Source organism: Oncorhynchus mykiss, chromosome 8 (assembly GCF_057628025.1).
Source record: "Oncorhynchus mykiss isolate SJ-2025 chromosome 8, ASM5762802v1, whole genome shotgun sequence".
Taxonomy (NCBI): domain Eukaryota; kingdom Metazoa; phylum Chordata; class Actinopteri; order Salmoniformes; family Salmonidae; genus Oncorhynchus; species Oncorhynchus mykiss.
Window position 1 is genome coordinate 26,164,669 of NC_143029.1, and position 23,049 is coordinate 26,187,717.

The 23,049-nt window shown below is 43.3% G+C and overlaps 1 protein-coding gene across 4 annotated transcripts in view; it reads left to right on the plus strand.

Moving 5' to 3' along the window:
• Positions 1–14,159: 14,159 nt before the first annotated feature.
• LOC110529217 (inverted formin-2) overlaps positions 14,160–23,049 on the plus strand; it is a 28,334-nt gene continuing 19,444 nt past the window's right edge. For 3 of the 4 annotated variants that reach the window (XM_036985165.2, XM_036985164.2, XM_036985166.2), the window contains exon 1: positions 14,160–14,475. The gene's annotated coding sequence lies outside the window, so the exon portion shown is untranslated. The remainder of the gene's footprint in view (positions 14,476–23,049) is intronic. The other variant, XM_036985168.2, reaches the window with a different exon arrangement.

Genomic DNA, 23,049 nt, shown 5'->3' on the forward strand with positions numbered 1-23,049 from the left:
TCATTGATGGGGCTGTAGTAGAGCAGGTTGAGAGCTTTAAATTCCTTGGTGTCCACATCAACAACAAACTAGAATGGTCCAAACACACCAAGACAGTCGTGAAGAGGGCACGACAAAGCCTATTCCCCCTCAGGAAACTAAAAAGATTTGGCATGGGTCCTGAGATCCTCAAAAGGTTCTATAGCTGCAACATCGAGAGCATCCTGACCGGTTGCATCACTGCAAGGCACTACAGAGGGTAGTGCGTACGGCCCAGTACAACACTGGGGCTAAGCTTCCTGCCATCCAGGACCTCTACACCAGGCGGTGTCAGAGGAAGGCCCTAAAAATTGTCAAAGATCCAAGCTACTCCAGTCTTAGACTATTCTCTCTACTACCGCATGGCAAGCTGTACAGGAGTACCAAGTCTAGGACAAAAAGGCTCCTCAACAGTTTTTACCCCAAGCCATAAGACCCCTGAACAGGTAATCAAATGGTTACCCGGACTATTTACATTGTGTACCCCAACCCCTCTTTTACGCTGCTGCTACTCTCTGTTTATCATATATGCATAGTCACTTTAACTATACATTCATGTACATACTACCTCAATTGGCCCGACCAACCAGTGTTCCCGCACATTGGCTAACCGGGCTATCTGCATTGTGTCCTGTCACCCGCCACCCGCTAACCCCTCTTTTACCCAACTGCTACTCTCCGTTCATCATATATGCATAGTCACTTTAACCATATCTACATGTACATACTACCTCAATTAACTCGACTAACCGGCGTCTGTATGTAGCCTCGCTACTTTTTTAGCCTCGCTACTGTATATAGCCTCGCTACTGTTATTTTTCACTGTCTTTTTACTGTTGTTTTTATTACTTTACTTAACTATTGTTCACCTAATAACTTTTTTGCACTATTGGTTAGAGCCTGTAAGTAAGCATTTCACTGTAAGATCAACACCTGTTGTATTCGGCGCACGTGACAAATAAAGTTTGATTTAAAGACTGTTGGAAAAGCTGGTTGAAAGAATGCCAAGAATGTGCAAAGCTGTAATCAAGGCAAAGGGTGGCTAGTTTGAAGAATCCCAAATATAAAATATAATATAGTTTGACTTAGTAGATATGTTATTTCATAGTTTTGATGTCTTCACTGTTATTCTACAATGTAGAAAATTGTAAAAAAAAATTAAGAAAAACCCTGGAATGAGTAGGTGTGTCCCAACTTTAGACTGGTAGTGTATATCAACATACTTAGCTTGCCTATCAACGAAATATACTGTTAAATAACTGACACCCAATAGCCTAAGGATGCTGAGTGTTAACGCTAGTTTATTAGCATTTTTCAACCTTGATGCTGATGGAAACTAGCTAGTTAGCTACAAACAACCCTACACAAACATGTGGCTAACTCTGCTGCTGCTGCACCTTGACTTTCTGGCTGTTCTGCCCTCTCCACCCCTGCCTGCTTGTGCTTAACCTGCTAGCTTTTTTTGCCTCTCTTTCGGGAAGAAGTTCTGAATATGATATGCTCTGTGCTATACTACAGACAGGCGTTTTGTTGAATGATGACATTGACATCTAACCAGGGACGTATCACAGCATCTACCGTGTCACTTCAAAGGCTTCTTGCGGTGCAAACTACTGGGTTTCCATTAGGTAACACAGCCACAAAGTCAGAACCCACAGCCACAAAGTTAAAATTGGCTACAAAAATGTGCTTTGTGGTCTTAATTCAAGGTTAGGGTTAGGCATAATGTTAGCAGTGTGGTTACGTTTAGGTTAAAAATATGATTTAAAAAATATAAATTGTGGAAATGGGCGGGGTTTAGCCATATTTATGACTTTGTTAAGTAGTGACAACCCTACTACATTTAAGCAGATGCATTTATCCAGAGCAACTAGGGTTAAATTCCTTGCTCAAGGGCACATTGACAGCTTTTTCACTTAATCAGCACAGAGATTTGAACCAGCAACCTTCAGGTTACTGGCCCAACACTCTTAACTGCTAGGCTACCTGCCTAACATGGTATTCTGTATTGTTTATTTTTGTCATAAGTTTGTCAGTAAACATTTTTTTTCTTATATACTGAATAGTGCAAGTGATCTGTGGTTATGGAAACTCTTATCAGACTGAAAAAATATATAAAATCTAGATATTTTTGACCATCAAAAGGTTCAGGGCTGGACCAAAAACATCTGGGGCTGAAGCCACTACTGCTGACTCATTCAAACACACAGCTGTCCTTGACAGGTCTCCCTTTTAGCAGTCTCTTTCACAGGCGTGGTAGAAGCCTGGGCATGGCATAGGTTATCCTTTAGCAAACCTCCACTGTTCCAAAGACATTTGCTGTGTTTGTTGACATGGTCATTGTATTGTAATAATTCATCCACGCTACAGTCTTATCATCATCTGGGTTCGCTTAATTTTCCGTTCTTTAAAAATCGAAATAAAGGTAACTGATTAAGGGTTATAGTCTGTTTTTATCGACTTAGTTAAATGCCGGATGTGTGAGAGATAACGATTGCAGTCAGCATGACTCAATGTTCACACACCCAGTGCTGAAAAATCTATTCAGCTTTAATCAAATTTGGAAGCTAAACTACTGTACCTTTTGGAGGAGCAGTGAAACAAAAGTTCCAAATACAGATCCCATCACAGGCTGAATAAGAGCAGCATTCTTCAATATATCATGGGTTAGGACAACCACATAAAAAGTTTATATTTGGAGAGTCATGTTTTCTCTAGTTACCCAGACAGCCTGTGTGATTGACTGACTTTGAACTTGAATCGTCTGTGTGCCCCTAGAATGTGTTAACCCGCTGAGCTAAAGCATAGTGGCCCACTCCTTATCATTGATCAGTTTACTGTTTTAAGGAGAACGGCAAGGTGCCTAAGTAGGCCTATGTTTTGAGGGACACCTTCCTGTAATGTGCATTGACTGACCCAGTCACAACAACATGATTATTCATTATCCAAACTGGCATGGTCATGTTCGTATATGAGCTAGGTTGACACTGACAGGTAGCCTGTAGCAACAGGATAGAGTGTATCTTACGGACTGTTGAGATGAGGATTGCTTCTTTATGACTATCTATCATTAAAGGTGGGTATCTATCTATGCATGGTTGGCATTCCAATGACAGGTGGTAATACCGGAAATGCATTGGGCATGGTACATAGAAGCATAGCCGTAACCAGGGTCTGAGTGTTAGTGAGGTCCAGACAGGTGGCTCATTAAAGCTAATTTACTGCATTTCTATATAATTTAAAAACTCTATAATGCTATTTGGAGAACAGCAAAAACTAGGAAAAATAACCCCCGCAATTATCACATTGTCACGACTTCCACCGAAGGTGGCTCCTCGCTCGGCGGTCGTCGTCACCGGTCTACTAGCTGCCACCGATTCCCTTTTCTTTTCTGTTAGTTTTGTCTTGATTGTTTTCACCTGTTACTTATTTGTTGTTAATTATGGCCTATCTAAACTTCCAGGGCCCGCCTGCTTTTGTGCGGGTTTATTCTCACTGTCAGTGGTGAAATTGTTTTGCTTATGCGTATTTTGCTGTCTGTTATTTTCCCTGGTTTTGGGGACATACCTGATTATTGGTCATTTGACCTGTTTTTTGGCTAGACCAAGCTTAATAAACGGATGCATTGGAAACATTGCTGTCTGCGCCTGACTCCACACCCACCACTCCTAGCTATCCATGATACACATTGGTTGCTGGAACTTCATTCACCTCAGTCGATCTACAAACACATAGTCAATTAGCTATACAATTAGCCACTACACATTAACTCACATTAACTCAGCACCGGGATTAAAAAATATAATTTAATAATACATAGATCTGTTAGCAAAAAAACCCAGATTTAATTAACAAAAAGTTAATAAATGAGTTAGCTCTACATAACTTTTTGTTGCAGTTTTACAGCTGATTTCCTTGCAATTCTACACATTTTGCCATGACTTATGTAATGTTAATATATCTAAGTGAGAGTTAACAAAATAAATTGGGCCCCCTGGAGTTCAGGGCCCGTGGGCACATGCCCTGCGTGCCCGATCGGTAATTGGGCCATGATTACTACTAGTTTAGATTGCTGGCTAGACTAATTTACTAATCTAAAAATTGTTTACTGACATGGGCTAATTAAGTGACAGTCAGTGAGTGACATACAGGTTAAACATGAGGAAAACTGCTGAAAATTCAAAGAAATTACAATGTCCTCATATGTAGTTATAGCCCTGCGTACAAGGCATGTCAGGTAAGGAGAGCACATCGCCTGCATGAGCATGTATAGACTTGTTTTGAAATGTCTGTTCTCACTTTACCCTCCTGTGACCTAGCCTGGGTAGATTTGACTATCAGACGGCTTTACGTTTCATGTAGACCTAGACCCTTCACCCTTTATCTTAACCTATACAACCCATACTTCTCCAGCTAGAATAATGTTGAAGACTTCCTTATAGACATTTAAAACTTTTCAAGTGTACTCCTACACTTAACATGTTACTGTGTGATAGTGAGGTCAAGCACCAGGGGTAAAATAATTTTTATCTTGGATATTCGATTTTCTCTTGTCAATAGCTATTGAACCAAGCATGCCATGACTATGAAGACGGTATATTCTGAATCAGGAGTTGATGGAAAACAATATACTTTTTTTTGTGTGAAAATAAATTAAATACAAGTTTTGGATTTCAATCTTCAATAGCTCTTACAGAAAAAGGTGGCATGACTATGAGAATGATAGGGGAGGGCAGAGAAATTCCCAGCTTTTTTGTTGTTGATGTTAAAATGTCATTATTGTGTTATTTGTTTGGCTTTCACATTTCAATAGCTCTTACACAAAGCATGGCATGACTATGAAAATTATATATTCTGAATCGGGAGGATAGAGGAAAATCCACTGCTTTTTTGGTTGTACGGATTTTTATTCTTTTTTTATCGCTTTGGTTTTCAATCTTCTATAGCTCTTACACAAATCGTGCCATGACTATGAAAATGATATGTTCAGAATCAGGGGAGGACGGAGAAAAATCCACTGCTTTATTTTGTTGTTGATATTCATATACAGTACCGGTCAAAAGTTTTAGAACACCTACTCATTCAAGGGTTTTTCTTTATGTTTTACTGTTTTCTACATTGTAGAATAATAGTGAAGACAACAAAACTATGAAGTAACACACATGGAATCATGTATTAACCAAAACGAGTGTTAAACAAATCAAGATATATTTTATATTTGAGATTCTTCAAATAGCCACCCTTTACCTTGACAGCTTTGCACACTCTTGGCATTCTCTCAACCAGCTTCATGAGGTAGGTAGCAGGTAGCCTCGTGGTTAGAGCGTTGGGCCAGTAACCGAAAGGTTGCTGGATCGAATTCCTGAGCTGACAGGTCATCTGTCGTTCTGCCACTGAGCAAGGCAGTTAACCCACTGTTTCCTGGGCGCTGAAGACGCGGATGTCAATTAAGGCAGGCTCCTGCACCTCTCTGATTCAGAGGGGTTATGTTAAATGCGGAAGACACATATCAGTTGTACAACTGACTATCCTTTCCCAATAATAAGAAGCGACTTGCTTGGGCCAAGAAACATGAGCAATGGACATTAGACTGGTGGAAAATTGGTATTGAGTCCAAATTTGAGATTTTTGGATCCAACCGTGTCTTTGTAACTATGCAGTAATCAGAAACTTTCTGTCCAAAAATTATGCAGAAAACTGTATCCATGCTTTTGTCACTGTCACGACTTCCGCCGAAGTCGGTACCTCTCCTTGTTTGGGCGGCGTTCGGCAGCCGACGTCACCGGTCTTCTAGCCATCGCCGATCCACCTTTCATTTTCCATTTGTTTTGTCTAGTTTTCCCGCACACCTGGTTTACATTCCCTCATTACTTGACGTGCATATAACCCTCTGTTCCCCCCATGTCTGTGTGTGGAATTGTTTGTTGTAAAGTGTATGTACATTTCAGACTGGTTTGCGATGGGTTAGTTCAACCCGTAATTTGTTGTTCTGGGTGCAGTTTGTTTTGCCTCATTAAACTGCTCCGGTTGTTACCCATTTCTGCTCTCCTGTGCCTGACTTCCCTGCAGCCAGTTACGCACCTCTTACAGAATTCCACACCTGAATATGGAGTCAGCAGGAGCAGGTGCCCCTGGTATAGGGGTCGAGGAGCGCGTCCGGGAGCACGTGGCGATGCTCCACCATCTCGGCGCCGCCATGGACAGTGTCGTCCAAACCATGGACCGCTGGGAGAGACAGGGAGTTCCTCCAGTGCCTCCAACAGCACAACAGGGATCTCCACTACTCAACCCCCCTGCACCTGGTCCCAGTGGGATTTGACGAAGAGCGCCCAATAGTTCGCAATGGACTTTCGGACCCTGGCCGCGAGATGGAACAACAGGGCCCTGATCGACCACTATCGCTGCAGTTTGCGCGAGGACGTCCATCGGGAGTTGGCCTGCAGGAACACCACCCTCACCTCTGACCAGCTGGTGGACCTGTCCATTCGGCTGGATAACCTTCTGGCTACCCGTGGACGTCCAGAGCGGGATCTGTTGGTTCCATCCCCCAGCACCACTGCTCCGATGCCCATGGAGCTGGGAGGTGCTGCTCTCAGGGAGACCGGAGGAGAAACCTTCACGTGCACCATCTGTGGCCGCAGAGGTCACACTGCCGGTCGGTGCCAGGTTGGTTCCTCTGGGGTTCGAGGCAGCAGGCAGGGCACTCTGGCGTCACCCCAGGTGGGCCGGCACCATTCTCACCCAGAGCCCTCTGTTGCACACCTGTTTTGTATGTTACTTTTCCTGAGTTTTCCCCGCATTCCCAGCATAAGGCGCTCGTCGATTCAGGCGTGGCTGGGAATTTCATAGACCGATCATTCGGCCATAGTTTAGGGATCCCCATTGTTCCAGTGGCTATGCCCTTCCCAATTCATGCCTTAGACAGTCGACCATTAGGGTCAGGGTTGATTAGGGAGGCCACCGCTCCCCTAGGCAAGGTGACGCAGGTGGGTCACAAGGAGAGAATCAGTCTCTTCCTCATTGACTCTCCTGCGTTTCCCGTGGTGCTAGGCCTACCCTGGTTAGCCTGTCATGACCCCACTGTTTCATGGCAATGGGGTGGTCACGAGAATGCTCGGGGAGGTGTTTAGGGGTTTCCGTTGGTGCTACTACGGTGGAAAGTCAAGACCAGGTCTTCACCGTGCGCATTCCCCCCGAGTATTCCGATTTGGCTCTCGCCTTCTCCAAAAAGAAGGCCACTCAATTACCACCTCATCGTCGGGGGGATTGTGCGATAAATCTCCTGGTAGACGCCGCACTTCCCAGGAGTCACGTGTATCCAATGTCACAGGCGGAGACGGCGGCTATGGAAACATATGTCTCCGAATCCCTGCGTCAGGGGTACATTTGGTCCTCTACTTCACACGCCTCCTCAAGTTTATTTTTTGTGAAGAAGAAGGAGGGGGGTCTGCGCCCATGTATTGACTATCGAGCTCTTAACCAGATCACTGTGAAGTACAGTTACCTGCTACCTCTCATAGCCACAGCTTCTTCACGAAACTAGATCTCAGGAGCGCTTACAACCTGGTGCGTATCCAGGAGGGAGACGAGTGGAAGACAGCGTTCAGTACCACCTCAGGGCATTATGAGTACCTCGTCATGCCATACGGGTTGATGAATGCTCCGTCAGTCTTCTAAGTCTTTGTGGACAAGATTTTCAGGGATCTGCACGGGCAGGGTGTAGTGGTGTATATCGATGACATTCTGATATACTCCCCTGCACGCACCGAGCATGTGTCCTTGGTGCGCAGGGTGCTTGGTCGACTGTTGGAGCATGACCTGTATGTCAAGGCTGAGAAATGCCTGTTCTTCCAGCAGTCCGTCTCCTTCCTAGGATACCGCATTTCCACCTCAGGAGTGGAGATGGAGAGTGACCGCATTTCAGCCGTGCGTATTTGACCGAGCGTTTTCTAGGGTTTTCCAATTACTACCAAAGGTTTATCCGGGGGTTTTGGTGAGGTAGCGGCTCCCATTGCCTCACTGCTGAAGGGAGTCAGGTTCAGTTGCAATGGTCGGCTGAGGCGGACAGGGCTATTGTTCACCTTAGGGCCCTGTTTACCTCAGCTCCCGTGCTGGCCCATCCGGATCCCTCTTTGGCGTTCACAGTGGAGGTGGACGTGTCCGAGGCTGGGATAGGAGCCGTGCACTCTCAGCGCTCGGGTACGCCACCGAAGCTCCGCCCCTGTGCCTTCTTCTCGAGGAAGTTCAGCCCGGCGGAACAAAACTATGATGTGGGGGACCGGGAGCTGTTGGCTGTCATCAAGGCTTTGAAGGCGTGGAGACATTGGCTTGAGGGGGCTAAACACCCTTTTCTCATGTGGACTGACAACCGCAATCTGAAGTACATCCGGGCAGCGAGGAGACTGAATCCTCACCAGGCAAGGTGGGCCATGTTTTTTATCCGTTTTGTTTTCACCCTTTCATACAGACCAGGTTCCCAGAATGTCAAGGCAGACGCATTGTCCTGGCTGTATGACACAGAGGAGCGGCCCATGGATTCCACATCCATACTCCCGGCCTCCTGCCTGGTGGCGCCGGTAGTGTGGGAGCAGGATGTGAACATTGAGCAGGCGTTATGTGTAGAGCCCGCTCCCCTCCAGTGTCCCGCTGGGCGTCTGTACGTCCCATCTGCTGTCCGTGAACGGCTGATCTATTGGGCTCACACGTCACCCTCCTCTGGTCATCCAGGTATCGGTCGGACAGTGCGCTGTTTGAGTGGGAAGTACTGGTGGTCCACCTTGGCCAAGGACGTGAGGGTTATGTTTGCTCCTGCTCGGTGTGCACCCAGTGTAAGGCTCCCAGGCACCTGCCCAGAGGTAAGTTACACCCCTTATCTGTTCCACAATGGCCATGGTCTCACCTGTTGATAGATTTTCTCACAGATCTCCCCCTATCACAGGGTAACACCACGATCCGGGTCGTTGTGGACCATTTCTCCAAGTCCTGCTGTCTCCTTCCCCTGCCCGGTCTCCATATGGCCCTACAGACTGCGGAGGCCTTGTTCACTCACGTCTTCCGGCACTACGGGGTGCCTGAGGATATAGTGTCTGCCCGAGGTCCCCAGTTCACGTCGAGGGTCTGGAGAGCGTTCATGGAGCGTCTGGGTGTCTCGATCAGCTTTACCACTGGTTTTCTCCCCGAGAGTAACGGGCAGGTACGAGAGAGAAAACCAGGATGTGGGTAGGTTTCTGAGGTCTTATTGCCAGGACCGGCCGGGGGAGTGGACGGCGTTTGAGCCCTGGGCAGAGATGGCCCAGAACTCACTTCACCACTCCTCCACTAACCTCTCCCCCTTCCAGTGCATACCTTCGCATCAGAGTCAGACCGAGCCTCCTGCGGGGGACGACTGGTTCCGGTGCGCGGAGGAGACATGGGACGCCGCCCATGTTCACCTTCAGCATGCCGTTCTGCGCCAAAAAGCCAGCGCAGTGAGCCGCAGTGAGGCGGACAGGGCTATTGTCACCGCAGTGAGGCCCCGGTGTTCTTGGTCTGGCTCTCGACCTGAAACCTGCCCCTCCGCCTGCCCTGCCGGAAGCTGGGTCCACGGTTTGTGGGACCGTTTAAGTCCTGAGGAGACTGAACGAAGTTTGTTACAGGTTACAGCTCCCCCCAATTACCGTATTAACCCCTCGTTCCATGTGTCTCTCCTCAGGCCGGTGGTGGCTGGTCCGCTCCAGGAGTCTGATGTGCGGGAGGTTCCCCCGCCCCCTCTGGACATCGAGGACACCTGGTTTACATTCCCTCATTACTTGTCGTGCATGTCTGTGTGTGGAATTGTTTGTTGTAAAGTGTATGTGCAATTCAGACTGGTTTGCGATGGGTTATTTCAACCCGTAATTTGTTGTTCTGGGTGCAGTTTGTTTTGCTTCATTAAACTTCTCCGGTTGTTACCCATTTCTGCTCTCCTGCGCCTGAATTCCGTGCAGCCAGTTACACACCTCTTACAGTCACTTCTAGGTTAGACTATGCTCTACTTTCCGTCTACCCGGATAAAGCACTAAATAAACAGTAAATAAATAGTTAGTGTTAAAGACGTCTGCTAGAATCTTGACTAGAACCAAAACATTTGATCATATTACTCCAGTGCTAGCCTCTCTACACTGGCTTCCTGTTAAGGCAAGGGCTGATTTCAAGATTTTACTGCTAACCTACAAAGCATTACATGGGCTTGCTCCTAGCTATATTTATGATTTGGTCCTACCTTACATACCTACAAGTACGCTAAGGTCTCAAGACGCAGGCCTCCTTATTGTCCCTAGGATTTCTAAGCAAACAGCTGGAGGCAGGGCTTTCTCCTATAGAGCTCCATTTTTATGGAATGTTCTGCCTATCCATGTGAGAGACGCAGACTCTGTCTCAACCTTTAAATCTTTATTGAAGACTCATCTCTTCAGTAGGTCCTATGATTGAGTGTAGTCTAGCCCTGGAGTGTGAAGGTGAACGGAAAGGCACTGGAGCAACAAACTGCCCTTGCTGTCTCTACCTGTCTTATTCCCCTCTCTCCACTGGGATTCTCTGCCTGAAACCCTATTACAGGGGCTGAGTCACTGGCTTACTGGTGCTCTTCCATGCCATCCCTAGGAGGGGTGCGTCACTTGAGTGGGTTGAGACAATGACGTGATCTTCCTGTCCGGGTTGTCACCCCTTTGCTGGTGACACTGTCTGGGATTTATTTAGAATTCAAGGCACACTTAACCAGGATGGCTACCACAGAATTCTGCAGCGATACGCCATCCCATCTGGTTTGCGCTAAGTGGAACTATAATTTGTTTTTCAACAGGACAATGACCCAATACACCTCCAGGCTGTGTAAGGGCTATACCAAGAAGGAGAGTGATGGAGTCTTGCATCAGATGACCTGGCCTCCACAATCCCCCGACCTAAACCAAATTGAGAGGTTTTGGAATGAGTTGGACGGCAGAGTGAAGGAAAAGCAGCCAACAAGTGCTCAGGATATGTGGAAACTCCTTCAAGACTGTTGGAAAAGCATTCCAGGTGAAGCTGGTTGAGAGAATGCCAAGAGTGTGCAAATCTATCATCAAGGCAAAGGGTAGCTATTTGAAGAATCTCAAATATAAAATATATTTTGATTTGTTTAACACGTGTTTGATTACTACATGATTCCATAAGTGTTATTTCATAGTTTTGATGTCTTCACTATTATTCTACAATGAAGAAAATAAATTCCCTTCTCCGGCCGTTGTATTGAACAGTTCATTGGCAAGAAATGTCTCAGTCCCTGGAGCAAAAATGTTGTGCTATCTGGGAGCACAAGTACAGGACATTAATAAGCTGCTCCCAAATATGTTAAACCAGCATCAGGAAATTGAGTCTTTCATAGTTAATTTGGTATTCAATTACATTACAAAGGGCAGCTCAGAACAGCTGAAGATGTATTTTAAAGAACTGATTGGCTCACTCTGCCATCCCTAAATCGTGGCATTGAACGGTTCAGCAGACTTTTAGTCCTACATAATTGGCTACGAGACTATTGAAGCTCTGCGGGTGTTACATTTATTGACACTTTTGATACCTTCTGGAAACAAAGCTCATGTTATAAGGAGGATGGGATCCACCCACATCATTTGGACTCCTGGATCCTTTCACAGCAATTTAAGGCTGCGTTGAAACAATGACTTATCAATGACTCAAGCCCAGCTCATTTAAGCCCTACCATTGTGTCGCTGAGTTGTCATAATGCTTCAGTAAATGTACATTATCCCAGAGGGGCTGAAGGACTTAATGTAAGTACCCTAATGTATGTCCCTCTTACTGTCCTAAATGCCTCTGCTGATCCTACAGCTATTGTATGCAGTAATCACGTGCCTATGAACCAGAGTTATACTGTTGACAATGAGGCGGTGTCCTCTAGCAGGAAGTCCACTGTGTGCAGCTCACCCTGCACTAACGTAAATAACCTGAGCATGTCTACCTCTGCTAAGCTTCCGAGTAAAGCAATAAAACCAGAAAAGTGCTAAAAATAGCCCATATTAACATATGTAACTTAAGAAACAAGGTTCATTAAATCAATAATTTGCTAGTAACAGATGGCATTCATATTCTGATTTTCTCTGAGACTCAATTACTAACTTTAAACATCAGCTATCTGAGCAGCTAACAGATTGCTGCAGCTGTACATAGTCCTTCTGTAAATAGCCCACCCAATCTACCTACCTCATCCCCATATTGTTTTTATTTACTTTTCTGCTCTTTTACACACCAGTATCTCTACTTGCACATCATCATCTGCTCACTTATCACTCCAGTGTTAAACTGCTAAATTGTAATTACTTCGCTACTATAGCCTATGTATTGCCTACCTCCTCACGCCATTTGCACACACTGTATATAGACTTTCTTTTTTTCTCTATTTTGTAATTGACTGTACTCTTGTTTATTCCATGTGTAACTCTGTGTTGTTGTATGTGTCGAACTGCTTTGTTTTATCTTGGCCAGGTTGCAGTTGCAAATTAGAACTTGTTCTCAACTGGCCTACCTGGTTAAATAAAGGTGAAATTAAATTAAATATAAAGAAATGAGGCAAAAGAAATGGCAACTAATTCTGGCTGCACAACCGATTGGCTAACATACTGCAAATTGAGAAATCATGTGACTAAACTGAATAAAAACAAGAAGAAACTACACCATGAAACAAAGATAAATTACATAAAGAATGATAGTTAAACGCTTTGGAGGACCTTAAATGAAATTTTGGGCGAAATGGTAAACTCCGCTCCGACAACTTGGATGGAAAATTACTGAGGATAATAGCGGACGATATTGCCACTACTATTTGCCATATCTTCAATTTAAGCCTACTATAAAGTGTTTACCCTCAGGCCTGGAGGGAAGCAAAAGTAATTCCCCTACCTAAGAATAGTAAAGCCCCTTTTACTGGCTCAAATAGCCAACCAATCAGCCTGTTACCAATGCTATTTTACAGTAAACAAATTGACAACAGACTTTCAGCACACTTATAGGGAAGGACATTCAACAAGCACAGCACTTACACAGCGATTGGAGAGAAAATGATGATAAAAAGATTGTGGGGGCTGTTTTGTTAGACTTCAGTGCAACTTCTTACATTATCCATCATAGTCTACTGCTGGAAAAACATATGTGTTATGGCTTTACACCCCCTGCTATATTGTGGATAAAGAGTAACCTGTCTAACAGAGCACAGAGGGTGTTCTTTACTGGAAGGCTCTCCAACACAATGCGGGTAGAATCAGGAACTGCAGCTGTCTAGGCCCTTACTTTTTTCAATCTTTACAAAACGACATGCCACTGTGTCTGTGTATGCGGATTACTCAACACTATATACGTCAGCTACTACAGCAAATGAAATGACTGCAACACTTAACAAATAGTTGCAGTTGGTTTCAGAATGGGTGGCAATGAATAAGTTAATTCTAAATAGTTTAACATTGTATTTGGGACAAATTCACTAAACCCTAAACCTCAAATCTTGTAATGAATAATGTGGATATTGAGCCAGATGAGGTGACATATTGATACAACAGTCTGTCCATAATAAAGCACTGCTCTGCCTTCTTAACAGCAAGGCAGGTCCTACAGGCCCTAGTTTTATCGCACCTGGACTACTGTTCAGTCATGTGGACAGGTGCCACAAATAGGGACGTAGGTAAATTGCAATTGGTTCAGAACAGGGCAGGAAGAGTAGCAGCTAATAGGGATCCAAAATAAATACATAATATAAAATGAGAAATTCTGAATCCAGGGAAGATGAAGGCGTTTTGGGGGGGGGGGGGGGGGGGGGGGGGGGGGGGGATTGTTGCTGCTAGGTAGTAAGTACACTGTTGTAGTCAGGCTTGAGTTAGCTTGTTCCACAATAGGTGCATCCACTATTTATTTGGCCCTAGACATGCATTGCACCTCTCAGGCTAATGTGACTGTATCATCTAACTTGGCATGGAAATATGATGACATTGCTAAAGTAGGCAAATAATTAGTTGGAAACAACTTATCCATATTATGATGAGATCAAATATTAGGTACAGATATCCAATATGAAACCAATTTTCCCTCAGTATGACAGCCCTTTTCATATTACCTAGTCTAGAACATTTGAGAAGATGAATGATATAACAAGAGCATTGAGCCATTGAACAACTAACAGGACGACTGGTCCAAACTGGTCCATTTCGCTGAATTCATCAAAATCCAGATGTGTGGGTGAGGAGGCGGAGCTATGTTACTCTCTACCCTCACAATTTTTGTCACGCGCAGTCCGTGAGATGCAGAGAACAGCGCAGCAGGGTTTGGACACAACAGTCTATATTCCATAGTTTCTACTAGAACGCAGGAATTGTGGGAAAGCGGTTACTTTTCGATATAAGTGTTGCCTTCGATTTGCTGTGGAATTCGTCCTTCGTGCAGGCTAAGGGACTCAGTAACGTAAGAGTAACACATTTCATAATGAAGACTTTATGGGAAAAAATTGTAACATCTGTAATTTGTTCAACTTAAGCAATTGTACGGAGAGAACCACATCACTCATTAACAATAACTTTTTGTCCAACATATGATAGTTCTATACTGTACCATGATGCGAATTCTATTGTCTTGCTCGTTCATAGCCTGGGCAAACAGCCTAGACTCAGGGGTAGACGTAACATAGTAAATGTAAATCCGGGATACATACTCTAATTAGTATGATGCTGTATGTTAAGTTCCATTGGTACTAATTTGATGATGTCCATCATCAATTTCGTATGTTATGAATTGGAATTCGTACAATATGTCACGAATCTGCAAAAACGTATGATTTGTTACAAATCCAATTTGTGGTAGCTGTTGTTAGTTAGGGTGGCTAGGTTGCTAATGCTAACATTAGCTAAGTGATTAACTTTAACTAGGCTAGGGGTTAAGGATATGGGTTAAGGGTTAGGATTAGCTAACATGCTAAGTAGTCACAAAGTAGCTAAAAAGTAGTAAATAGTTGCAAAGTTGCAAATGAGCTAAAATGTTAAATTAGCTAAAAGTTGTCTGTGAAGTTATTCAAACACGAACCATTGGGTTGCTAGACGTTCACGTTATATATGCCTATCCTGACCAACCACCTTACTTTCATTTTTTGCCTTAGGTTTCCTTCTGTCTTATGTAACCATACCAAACCTAACATTATACAAATTTATACTAATTTTACTAATTTGAGTGTGTTAGATTTACATGTATTATGTAACATCTAGTGTGAGAGACCAGGCTGGGGCAAATGTGAAGTTCCATTGCACACCTTCAATGTTCTGCCACTTTTGTGTCAGGCTTGTGAAGATAGCAATGGGCACAATATGTCACAAGGTAGCCTATTTCTTTACTACTAATTTACCAATTAGTAGTAAAAATCAAGATATATGTACAAATGTTAGTATGGGATTGTGTCTGTTCCTAGAGAACTGACATTGCACTTCACATTTGGTGATTGTTAGCCATATCTTTGACTAAGACGAGATACAAAGAACTCAGATTAGAAAACATATTTTCTTTTTAGTCATAGATATGGCTAGGTGATAGTGTGACGTGTATGTCTGTTTAATGACTGGATTATGTAAGTGGGCTATGTCCACTGAACTCTAGAGGGACTAATTTGTTCCTATGTCCATGTATTGTTTACATGTGTGAGTGACACAAAGGGACGGACACAAGGGGGCAGTCAGTGCTGCCATGGCATGCCCATCTCACATACACAGCTGACCATGACAGTCTGGTGTTTCTACAGGCACATAGGCTTTACAGATCAGATGAGATGGGGTGTGTGCGTTATGTGTTGTATGCAGTTGTGCATGCGGCACAACCATGCACTCTGTAAACAAAATAAAACACAGCCACACAAATGCGGCCAATTAGATGTATGTGTTTGATTCAAAATCAGGGTCATTAAATATTGTGTGGATGAAGGGCAGATCGAATAAAGAGAAAAAAATACCTTAAAAAATCCATAAATGTATAATTATTGTGCAATTTATATCTATAGGCTATAGGTTTTTCTTTAATTACTTTAAGCTAAATGGCATTAGTGCGTAAGCCTATAAGCTTTAGGGCCTAACTGTAGGCGTGCCAAATAGTCTACACGCCAATCGCCACATGTTTTTGGGAATGGGAACTCGTCAATCCACAGAGGCAAAAAGGACAATGTCGCAGTTTAATTAGAGAAAAGCTGTGAAATGGAGAGTTGAAAATAAAGAGGGACAGAAAAGTAAATGTTTGGGAAAGATTTGGTGAAATGGAAGGCTAAAAGAGGATGATAGCAGCTATGTTAGGACTATATTTGATGATTGTGAAGAGCCATACAAATTCAACAGTCACAAGATGGGGACTTCAAATAGGGAAATTCAAGGGAACTGTAGCCTACTGTTCAGATGGGTTAAATCTTCAGCTGTCTTTGACTGTAGCCTACAGCGCATTTTCTATATTAGTGGGCTAGGGCCGGGTGCTGGCCTCAGATTTTCACCTTATCACATATAATCTGGTGGTTGAAGATGGGTTATTAGCAATTGCGGAAGGGTCCGGGTGACCCGGGCACCACTAGTGTTGGCATGGTGATGCTGACTAACAATCTGCTGACTGGGTCCCAAAGGGTGATGCCCTGGATTTATAGGGAAGAGGAACTGCTAGTGGAGATCCTCTGCTGACAAAGGTGCACATGCAGCTAGCTAGAAGGTCAACAGCTGTTGATTATGTTACTGCTCCCAGGGGCGGACTTAGTGATTTGGAGGCCCTATGCCGAGGCCAGTCTGAGGCCACTGCCCTTGTCTATAAAACACATTCATGGCTACTGAACGAAGAGCTTTTCGGGGGCTGGCTCTTTTAGATGAATGAAACAAAATGAAAAGGCTAGCTGAAAAGATTTGAAATGCCCTTCACTAGTAAGGTCTTTGTATCACTACATTGAACAGCAGTGGGCAATACTTTTGGTCCGAGGGTCACATTGTGGTGTCAGTTTTGTTCCGGACCCATTTGTTAATCAAAAGCAATTTGCGGGCCAGAAAAGGGCAGTTATTTTTAAATAGATAAGTCCATTAACATTTCTACATGTTTTCTATTTAGTTTTAGATGTTGAAGTTAGGGACCATAGACAACTCATCTTTTGTCCCATTATGGTGTCTGTGAGAGCACCGGGCAGCACCATTGAGGCCATCTCCATTTTGAAGTACTCAATTTTCTTCTTCTACTACTTCTATGACTTGGTAAACAAACTTAAATGGTACATACTGCCACCTGGAGTTTGTTGTTTGAACAGGTATAATGTCAATGTTAGTGATTTACTGCCACCTGCAATTATGGAATGCTCACAAGTAGAATTCATTGGCTGAGCCCACCTGATGACCTAGATGAGATCATGTGATCCTTCCTTAACCCAAGTCCCACCCAGTTGAATACTTCAAAATGGTGGAAGCGCTCAATGGCAATGTCCATGCAAAAACGGGTTATTTCCAAGTAGTGATCTCTATCCCATCTCTATGGTGGATAGAAATTCTGGCCAATACCTACAGTACCAGTCAAACGTTTGGGCACACCTACTAATTTCAGGACTTTTCATTATTTTTTATATTTTGCACATTGTAGAATACTACTACTAGTGAGGACATAAAAACTATGAAATAACATGTAGTAAATAATCATGTAGTAACCAAAAAAGTGTTAAACACATTTTTGATTTGAGATTGTTCAAAGTATCCACTCTTTGCCTTGATGACAGCTTTGCACACTCTTGGCATTCTCTCAACCAGCTTCACCTGGAATGCTTTTTCAACAGTCTTGAAGGAGTTCCCACATGTGTTCAGTACTTGTTGCTTTTCCTTCACTCTGCGGTCCAACTCATCCCAAACCATCTCACTTTTTTTGCATCAAACCGTGAGTGAGTCTCATCAATCGGTAATAGCTTCCGTTCAAAAGCTGGAGCCAAATTCAAAGAAAACAAAAGGATTTTGAGATGCGCCAGATGATACATTTTTATGAACAAAACAGAAACCGCTCCGTTTACTGCTAATAGCGTACCTCGGAGGTAACTCACGAGTGGAGGAAGGCCTCAAGTGGAGGAGGCAAGATAACAGAGAAATTATGTATTATTAAACTAAATAATGGCAAGTTCACGAGGCCCCTGATGGATGCGAGGCCCCAGGCAATTGCCTTAGTTGTGTAATAGTAAGTCCGCCACTGACTGCACCAGATATGATATTGTTATAAAACCATTCCTTTGCATGAGATGAGCCAAGGTTTATTAGGTTTCAAACTTCCATGGCTACAGAACATCTTTATTCAGGTCTTTTATAGTGATTCCATCATCATAAACTGCATAGATTGCTCAGTTGCTCTGTAAGCATTTAAGGAGGTCACATTACATAGCCCATGGCCTGGTTCCTTATTTCACATGACTCCAGGAAGATTCTCTCTGCCAGGGTCATGCTGGTCTGGATAATGTTGATGTTGACAAGAAGTCCAATTGTACAGTATATCCAGCACTCCAGGAATGTCATGCTACACATTCTAAGGGACAGAATGTGCGTAAATGACAGTGGGGTGTGAATGAATGAATAACCAGAGTTTCTGCATAATTTGCATGCGTATCACATCCGACACAGTACTGTACGTCTTAGACTGCAAACACATCTGTGCTCGTGCTGTTTAGTTCCTGAATTGATTTAATTCAGTTGAACCCAACCTTGTTGATAACTTCATGGTATTGCCATCGAGGCCTCTATATGAACCAATAATGATCTCTGGGCTCTTTCATAAATCTCTGTCACTATAAACAAGCAAATCCATATAGATGACCCCAGGTCAACTTTGGGAGGAATGTGACTGAGAGAATAACACAACAAAAGTTAATAACTCTTTCCTAAAGAGTATTTTTCTCTGTCTCTCTGTCTGTCCCCATCCCATCTTAAGCTGCAGGAAATATGTCTGTTTCCTTCAGCCTTTCCCTTCCAGGCAGCATAGAAGCAGAAGCCTGTTCAAATAATGTACCCTTTCAGACCAGGGATTCCTGTATCCACGGTAATGTGTTCTTAAGACTATGTCATTGTAGCTCCCGAAATTCCACAACTTGTTGAATGTCAGCATGTGCTTAGTTTAGGAAACGAAGCATGAACATTCCAGTCACATGGCAAGACTGTTTTCCTATAATGCCACTGAGTGTGGATTGGTTGTTACTTGTTAGCCCTGTATGCATGTTCTAAGTTAGAGGTATGGTGTCATTCCGGTTGGACAGGAAGTCTGAGGATTAGTGAGCAGGAATAGGGAAAAAAAGGCATCAGCACAGATCAGGATTTTGTGTTTATGGAAAATCTTAGCCTTTCTACTCCACCACCACTGGAAAGCGCAACATTAAAAACCTTCAAACTGACCTCGAAGTTGATGTCACAACTTCAAATAGACACACACGTGATGTCATAATGTAGCTTCTGTTGGAAACAGTTGCCTCAGAGTTTATTCATTAATTACTTTTTCTGTCAGTAGTATATTTCAAGCCTGGCTTGGATAATCAATGCACACGGATGCAGAGTTTAAAGGCACTGTAATAGAGAGAGAGTGGACAGAACACAGACTACAGCAGGAGGATATGATTCACTAGCCTGAACTGTGTGAGTCACATTTCCTCAGTAGGATGTCTCCATAGTGTAGTGCAGAGGGCATTCTGCACATTGAGGTTTCTGCTCATGTGGACCCCACCCATTCTCAGAACCGTGGTCTCTTAAAGGAGCACTTCATTGATTTTCTTCTCCCTATGCTAGAAGGAGGATACTCCAACCTCACCAATACGTCTGGCATGGATTCTTTGCATTCTTGTGCAATCACTGGAATGTGGATTTATCTACCTTAGGGCAATGGTAAAGGAATTTCATTGAGACTCTGATTTTTTACTTTAAAATGTATTCCAAACAAAAACAATTGATTTCAAAGTTTAACAAACCATACAACTCTATGCACAATGACTACTTTGAACAATTTACACAGTAAAATAAAAACATTTACTGGAAAAACTTGTAACCTGTTACCAAACTTTGCATCTGCACAGTTTTTCCTGTAAATATGTTTTTGGTAAATCTTCAGTGGAAATTGTTAAAATTAGCACAATTGGTGCAGCTCCACTTGAGAAATGCCTCATTGAGGTAAGAGTCTGACACTTGCTTTAATCTATGAAACACACCCATTGACAGTTTAAGATGTCATACCACCGGAAGTTCCTATTTGTTACTACTGGTTTGGAAAGACTCCGGCATCTAACAAAGTTGAGAAACAAAGAAAGGGTGAGTGAGAGAGGGAGAAAAGGGGAGGGGCAGGGAAAAAGAGTCATAGAAAGAGAAATAGAAGGAAGGAAGTGTCCGAGAGAGAGACAGACAGGACAAAAATGTTTGTGTGTGAGGGGGAGAGAGAGACGGAGCACTCATATCAGATTCACTGCGAAGGATGTGATCATGTTGGCTAACAGGCCTGAATAGCTGGCTGGGTCACTCTAGGGTTGGGCGGTATCCATATTTTCATACCTTTATACTGTTCCTGTAGCATACCGGGGTATATGGTATTACCGGCAGTGCACATATGGGGCGTTATTTCTTTCCAAAAGAAAACATTTAATAAAAAATAGGCATCAGGGATCTTCATCCAGGAGGGGGTTGATTGTCTCTACTGTAACCAATCTTGCAAGCTGGCCACTTAGCCAGCAAGTTAGCAAACCAAATAAATAGCTGGAGCCCTGAGCTGGAGATAACACATTTGGCACGTTTTAGATAGTTAACTTATAGTTAGTTCTAAGCAGTGGCTTATAACTCAAGCTTGACGGTATTGAAAATCATACCATCGGTATTTTATAATACCCTGGTATACGGCAAACACGGTATACCGCCCAAGCCTAGGTCACTCCCTGTCTGTCTGTCCTCACAAAGTTGAGTGGCTGTAAATGTGCCAATCTGTCAGTCACTAATCTATGTCCCAATGGCACTGAATACTCTTTAAACCGCAGCTCCAAGCAACAATGGGACTGAATCAGTATACTCACAGAGCTGTTGCAAATTCAGCAAGTATGACACCAAATGTACTATGCATTATCCCATATTATGCTGATGGCTGTTGGTTGCAGCAAATTTTACAGAATGGCTTTTCAATTGAACCTGACTATACAAAAGCCTTTAACTTTTTCAATCAAAGTCAAAGGAGGCTCGGTGATCGTCAATTAACTGTCTTGTCTATCAGTAAATGCCCATCTTCTCACATTCGTCCATTACAACTTTTCACCTCCTTTTTGTGGTGGCCCATGGGGCTTAATTTCTGCCACATGCCGTCCATCTCCAGTTGCATGACCTGCAGTCAGATCTTACGACCTCAGTGAAAGACACAGCGATAGTGACTGATATTTGAGCTTGCTGTCTGGGACAGGGCATAGGCCTACTAGTAGTGTGCCCTCTATAGAACTCTGTCCAAACAGTCACACTCAGAACTGAAGTGGAAGTGATAGTTCACCCAACTTTAATTTACGTTTAATCTTCATCTTATACTGAAAGTGGTACAGTTGAAGTCGGAAGTTTACATACACTTAGGTTGGAGTCATTAAACTTGTTTTTCAACCAGTCCACACATTTCTTGTTAACAAACTATAATGTTGGGAAGTCAGTTAGGATATCTACTTTGTGCATGACACAAGTCATTTTTCCAGCAGTTGTTTACAGACAGATTATTTCACTTATAGTTCACTGTATCACAATTCCAGTGGGTCAGAAGTTTACATACACTAAGTTGACTGTGCCTTTAAACAGCTTTGAAAATTCCAGAAAATGATGTCATGGCTTTAGAAGCTTCTGATAGGCTAATTGACATCATTTGAGTCAATTTGAGGTGTACCTATGGATGTATTTCATGGCCTACCTTCAAACTCAGTGCCACTTTACTTGACATAATGGGAAAATCAAAAGAAATCAGCCAAGATCTCAGAAAAAAATTGTAGATCCACAAGTCTGGTTCATCCTTGGGAGCAATTCCAAATGCCTAAAGGTACCATGTTCATCTGTACAAACAATAGTACGCAAGTATAAACACCATGGTACCATGCAGCCGTCATACTGCTCAGGAAGGAGACGTTTTCTGTCTCCTAGAGATGAATGTACTTTGGTGCGAAAAGTGCAAATCAATGCCAGAACAACAGCAAAGGACCTTGTGAAGATGCAGGAGGAAACAGGTACAAAAGTATCTATATCCACAGTAAAACAAGTCCTATATCAACATAACCTGAAAGACCGCTCAGCAAGGAAGAAGCCACTGCTCCAAAACCGCCATAAAAAATATTGTACTTTTTGGAGAAATGTCCTCTGGTCTGATGAAACAAAAATAGAACTGTTTGGCTATAATGATTATCATTGTGTTTGAAGGAAAAAGGGGGAAGCTTGCAAGCCGAAGAACACCATCCCAACTGTGAAGCACGGGGTGGCAGCATCATGTTGTGGGGGTGCTTTGCTGCAGGAGGGACTGGTGCACTTCACAAAATAGACACCCCAGCAACTAGCAACTAATCGGGATGGCCGATTAATTAGGGCCGATTCCAAGTTTTTATAACAATCTGTAACCGGCATTTTTGGATGCCGGTTATGGCCGATTACATTGCACTCCACGAGGAGACTGCGTGGCAAGCTGCCCATCTGTTACACGAGTGCAGCAAGGAGCCAAGATAAGTTGCTAGCTAGCATTAAACTTATCTTATAAAAAACAATCAATCTTAACAATCACTCGTTAACTACACATGGTTGATATTACTAGTTATCTAGCTTGTCCTGCATTGCATATAGTCAATGCGGTGCCTGTTAATTTATCATCGAATCACAGCCTACTTTGCCAAACGGGTGATGATTTAACAAGCGCATTCGCGACAAAGGCACTGTGGTTGCACCAATATGTACCTAACCATAAACATCAATGCCTTTCTTAAAATCAATGCACAAGTATATTTTTTTACAGATGCATATTTAGTTAATATTGCCTGCT